The 6,273-nt window shown below is 38.4% G+C and overlaps 1 protein-coding gene across 2 annotated transcripts in view; it reads right to left on the minus strand.

Annotated features, from left to right (window-relative positions):
• CNTNAP2 (contactin associated protein 2) overlaps positions 1 to 6,273 on the minus strand; it is a 793,259-nt gene that overhangs the window by 328,415 nt on the left and 458,571 nt on the right. The gene's annotated exons all lie outside the window — the stretch shown is intronic.

Below are 6,273 nucleotides of genomic sequence, written 5' to 3' on the forward strand. Positions count from 1 at the left end.
TATAGCACCTTTTTTTGAAGTAACAGATCTTCACCTAGAAAAAGGTGCTATCACCTTACCAAATGTACTTTGCCAAAATAAGCTTCAGTGTGATGCAATACACTGTGTCTAAAATTAAACAGAACATATAATATCATCAGCAATAAAAACAAAATTTCAGAATATTCAAATGATATCTCTTATGAAAAAGGAATAAATTTCATGGCAAACAGATAAGCCTAGACATTTAATGAACAATTTTTCCAAATGTTTCTACATGTTTAAGATACAAGATCAAGTTCTCATATAACAGAGTTTTATATATTGGAATACTCTTGAATGATACCTTAGTGCAAATATAAATGGCAGATACATTTCAAAATTGCATCAGTAAGGAATATTTTTGTCATGGCTTGGCCTATCTAGTGTAAGAATAAATGAATTTCAAGTAAGATTTCTTTTGTCTATGAGCTCCTTTTTTCACAGTATTTTACAAACCAATAAGAAAAACACTGAATTCCAACTCACAAAGTTACATTTTACATATAAACTCAGAGAGGAACAATTTCTTTAAAATATATGCTACTATAGCTGAAGCATACCAGACTATAGTTAAAAATCCCAGTTTAACAGCTTGAGATGATCTATAATTAAAAAAATCATTTCAGTTTTTTTGTTTGTTTGTTTGTTTTTCCGAAGAATTCATTATTACCCTAAAATGAATGGCAATGATCACAGACTTCTGGGCAAAATAAAAATTTTCTATGAAAGGATAAAAGTAGTAGCTGAGTCTCTTCATTCATGAGTCCATAGAGAGGTACATTTAAAGCCTTTCCTGGAAAGGAGGATATTACAGACATAACCCTATAGAATGTGATGCAAAAATATCAACATATCTTTTACTGTCATTCCTTCTGTATCAAGAGATAAGCTTTTGCACCATGACAAATGATAGCTAGAGAAATTATGTCACACTTCTAAAGGGTTCTTCTGAATACATCTCCTCTTGAAACACTGAAACATCACTAGTTTTCTCTTTCTGCACTGAATTTTCAGTGCTGTGTGATGTATTAACATGGCAAGCATCTCTCTCCAAAAAGTAACTTTTAACATTCCTCTTCATCTTGTGATTTTTTTTTTTTTTTGAGATTGTTAACAAAATACATAAAACCTAGTATACTTCTGGCTATCCTCATTTGCATTTTGGACTGTATACCTTAGACAGCTCTAAGAACACTAAAAATGTTAGCTTAATCGTAACCCTGTTGCTCTTGTATGACATTTTAAAAAACAGTAGAACATAGACTAGAAGTACACTTATAGACTAAGAAACCATACTGCCTCTCAGAAATCATCAGGCTAAGTAATTGCTTTCTGCTGTATGTTTCACTTCCTAACTAATTTTTATCAGAGAATACAGCTTGCTCTATTAGGAACTGTGAGATGTAGACAAGAAGAGAAATTAGCTCTCTTTTCTTGAGAAAAATATTCTAATTACTGAAGAAAAGAAGAAAACAGACTTTTGCCATCTGTAATATGATTGTGACACAGTGGAAAGTACAACAATGACAGCAGGACAGCAAGATCCTAGGCTGCAGCAAGTGAAAATACACTCAGGCATAATAGTGCCAAAAGAAGAAGCTGTTTTCCTTCAGAAGCCATAAGGTAAGCAGAGATCTCCAGAGAGATACCCTTGCATCCACTGCCAACCCTTAAATAATGTCTCGGAAGGGGTGGATCCTGGCTCCACCTCTTCTGGTCACTCAGGTGTATTGCATGCACTTGAGTTCCCTAGTGCTGGCTCTCCCTTCCTACCAGGTGCTCAAGCATTAGTTCATGCCAACCTGAAAGAGAACTTAGCTTAGGTTGCCAAGAACTAGGAAGGCTTCTACAGGTACCTCAACCAGAAAAGTCCAGGAGGAAGTACCCTCACTAGTGAGTGACACAGTCAGGCTGGTAACAACAGAAGTAGAAGGCTGAGCTACTTAACAACTTTTTGACCTGTCTTCTCTGATAACTGCTCATCACACAGCTCTCAAATATTTGGTTTGGTAGGAGGGTTTTGGGGAAACCCTCCCACTGTAAGCAAACGTCATGTTCTTGACCACCTGAAGAATCTGAACATCCACAAATCTATGAATCCTGATGAGGTGCACCCCAGAGTCATAAGGAATTAGCTGATGTAGTCACCACCACTCTCAATGATACTTGAAAGTGGTGGCAATCAGGTGATGTCTCCAGTGACTGGAAAATGACAACATCACATCCACTTTTTAAGAAAGGTAAAAAGGATGACCCTGTGAATTACTGACCTGTCAGTCTCCCCTCTCTGCCAGGAGAAGTCATGGATTAGATCCTCCTGGAAGTTATGCCTGTGAAAGGCAGGGAAGCGATATGAGAAAGACAGCATGGCTTCACGAAGGGCAAATCCTGCTTGACCAACCTAGTGGCCTTTTATGACAGTGTCACTTCATCAATGGACAAAGGAAGAGCCACTGATATCATCTATGTGGATTTCAGTAAGGCCTTAGACATTGTAACACACTACATCCTTCTTTCCAAATTGGAAAGATATGGTTTTGATGGGTGGACTGTTCAATGGACAAAGAACTGTCCTTGCTGAAAAAAAGATCAAGGAGTGCAGGTGGATGGGAAGCTGGAAATGAGCTAGAAAATAATAGCCCAGAAGTCGAAGTGTATCCTGGGCGGCATCAAAAGAAGCATAACAAACAGGTAGAGGGAGGTGATCCTCCCCCTCTACTCTGTGCTGGTGAGGCCTCACCTGGAGTACTGTGTTCAGATGCAGAGCCCTCTGTACAGGAGAGACATAGGCCTGCTGGAGAACATAAAGAATGCTACAAAAATGATTCAATGGATGGAACACCTCTCCTATGAGGACAGGCTGAGAGAGCTGGAGCTCTTCAACCCAGAGAAGAGAAGGCTGCAAAGTTACCTGATAGTGGCCTTCAGTATCTAGGGGAGAGCTACAGGAAAGAATGGGAAAAATTCTTTACCAGGGTCTGTGGTGTTAGAACAAGGGGAAATTATTTCAAGCTTAAAGAGGGCAGATTTAGGTTAAGTATAAGGAAAACATTTTTTACAGTGTAGGTAGTGAGGTACTAGAACAGGTTTTCTAGTGATTTGGTGGCTGCCCTGTCCCAGGAGACTTTGAAGCAAGCCTTTGAAGACAAGGCTGGATCAGGCCCTGGGCTGTGGATGTCCTTGTTCATTGCAGGGGATTTGGACTAGGTGGCCTTTAAAGGTCCCTTCCAACTCTAAGGATTCTATGATTCTGCGCTTCTATGATTTTATCGCTTCTGCAGATTACAATACTCATTTAAAATATTATCCCTTAATCATTAATTTCTAATGATTATTTCAACATAATCGATGTAAAAAATAAACAAAATAAAGCAACATACTAGCATCATCTTTTACACTCCAGAAAAGTGTAGAGTATGTATTTGAGTATGTCTTTCTATATACATATATACAGGATGGATACCTATGGCATTGAAGACAAATACCAGGTGTGTCCAGAACACAACAGAAAGATTGAAACTCTATAGATCTAGGTATTTTTTTCATTTTCTTTCTGTAGCTTTTATGAAAAAATGTTAATGCAAGTTTAGATTTCTTAGTGTCAGAAAATTTCATCTCACTTCTCATTAAGATCTTTCCTTGATAGGAATTTGAATTGTACTTCTATAATTATTCTTCACTGCATGCAGACTGTTGCATTCTATTAAATAGCCATATGCATAGTTAGTAATTATAAGATCCACTGTCAATAAATGATGAGAACATATTTTCTTTGTATGTTTACTGAAGTTAACAACATTGTGATGCATAGTATAGGCTGTCACTAGCAACATATGAAAATAAATCACTGATCTACATAGTTGATAAGCAGAATTGTAATAAATCATTGAGTTCACTGCTGCTAAAATTCTCATGACACTGCCAGTTAAGGTTGGCTGAGCACAACTTTTTCATTGTAACAGGAATATATGACTGCTACTGAAAACCAACACTTTTCGCTTGGAGACCTTGGGACCTATCATACCTGTTGGGACCAAGTCATACTAAAAAGCATATTCTCATTCAGAACATCAGTGGATTCATTTAGCTATTTGAGAATTTGCACGTAAACAACCCACTTCCCAAAACAAAACAGACTTTTCACATCTGAGTCCTTACATAAAGCATATGTGCATAACACAAAAACTAATACGGCTGTTTACTTTGCTATCACCCTTGATATGCCAGCATGGCAAGAAATTCCTGTAACTTAAGTTTTATGGTTGTCGTTCATTGTAGTGACAAATAAGGAAAAAAAAACAAACACCAGCACATAGGCTAAAATGAGCTTAATTTTTAATATAACTACCATATAAAAGGAATTTGAATGTCAAATCAATCATGTTGTGTTTTTAAAAATTCCCTCGAATTTCCTTATAAAGTACACAATGATAACATTGATACTAATTAATAAAAAAGTGATGATAAACACATTCATGTTCTGATCTTCTGAAAACCTGAACATTGCTTTCTTGCTTAAATAAATGATTATAGAAGATATTGCACACTCAAAAACATACCTGTTTACCTTACTACAAATTTATTAGCCACTTTGTCACTGTATGGGAACTGCTGAATCACGACCTGAACCTCTGATTGATCACCTGAGGCGAGCAATGAGTCAGCCACTGGAACACAGGTGAAGGCAATTCACCTGTGCTGCTGGAAGGGCTCCACCTCTCCTAGGCCCCATTTATGAGCTGACTACTGGGGGGAAGGATCTCTGTCTGGAGATTCCTCCTTTTGGAGTTTTCTAGTGAGCCTAGGACAAGAGTAAGCTCTCTATATATTCTTTTTGGTGTAATAACCTGCTTAGCCAAGCTCTCTTGTTTATTTCTTAATTATAGCACCTGTATATTCGTTGATTATACACTTGGTGAGCCAGGCAGGCCAGATATACTGAAATCATATCCCTTCTGTGGAATTTCTATAAATGGGACGGGGGGAGACCATTACCCCCCTAGATAAAATGATTTCAGGGCAGATCCCAGGATTTATGGGATTTCCCTTTTATGAACTAGCGGTTATCATTGAAAAATGGGGTCCTCTACGTGTTATGGGAAATATCTACCCATATTGCATCCCAGGCTACTCTCAAGGACTTAGCAAAGATATACTAATCACAAAAGAAAGACAATGGCAGTGGCATAGCCACAGTTAAATGCTTTAAATCATGCTGAAATGAGGAATAACACTTTAGAGAATGAAAACCAACTTTCGAAAGACTGTATCAAGAAGTTAGAGCAAGAACTTGGCATTATAACAGGGAAGAAACCCGTTCTGTATCTTTCAATAGGTCAGGTTCATAACATTTCAATAGACAATGATCAGACTCCTGAATCAACAGACTTTGTTGATCAGGAAAACAAAAATCTAAATTAAATCTTGAATCTCCAATTTCGACAAATCCGCTAGAGGTCTGTCCTGTTATGACTCAAAAGGAAAAAAAGTACAGGACAAACCGGCAGGGGGTCCCCCCACCCAGACTCCCTTGCATGTAATAGCACAGCCATACGCAGCAATGGAATTGATGGATTTAGAACAACGATTTTGGCAGAAGCCTAGAGGAAGTGTGCTAGCATGGTTATTCAGACTGTGGGATTCTGGGCAGAAAGTGTTTTGGTGAATGGCCTGGAAATAGCCAAGTTGGCCACCATGACTGTTCATCCTGCTCTCAGGCAGAGGTTATATGCGGGTAATCAATATCTTAATGAAAACCATTCCATAATAGAATGGTTAATGACGGCCTGCTGTATGGTATGGCCGAATAAATCTGATATACCTCTACATACAGGGTCCATGGAGGACTTTCAAAATTATATCTGTGAACTAGGCATAAGGGAAGCAATTTATGAAGACACATTTGATGGCCCTGATTTGGTCAAATTCTCAGCAGGGATGAGAGACAGAATTCTACAGCAAGCTCCCTCTCATTTGTATGGTACTTTGGTATCTATATTAAATCCCTCAGAAGCTGTAGTCCAGCAGGCTGCCCAGTTAGTGGATGATCTAGGAAAAACAGAATGCTGTGGACCAGGTGCAACATTCAGACGTTAGAAGAAGCTGAGATCCTGCTGGTGACTAAAACCAAGATGCCGGCTACTCGAGCTCCTTAATTGGGACTCATAAGGGTCTCCCGAAAACAAATGTTTAATGATTTAATTTGAGCTGGGGTCCAATTTGCTAAGATTGACTGCCAGCCCAACCATGTCC

This window comes from Meleagris gallopavo, chromosome 3, assembly GCF_000146605.3.
Source record: "Meleagris gallopavo isolate NT-WF06-2002-E0010 breed Aviagen turkey brand Nicholas breeding stock chromosome 3, Turkey_5.1, whole genome shotgun sequence".
In the NCBI taxonomy this organism is placed as follows: Eukaryota; Metazoa; Chordata; class Aves; order Galliformes; family Phasianidae; genus Meleagris; species Meleagris gallopavo.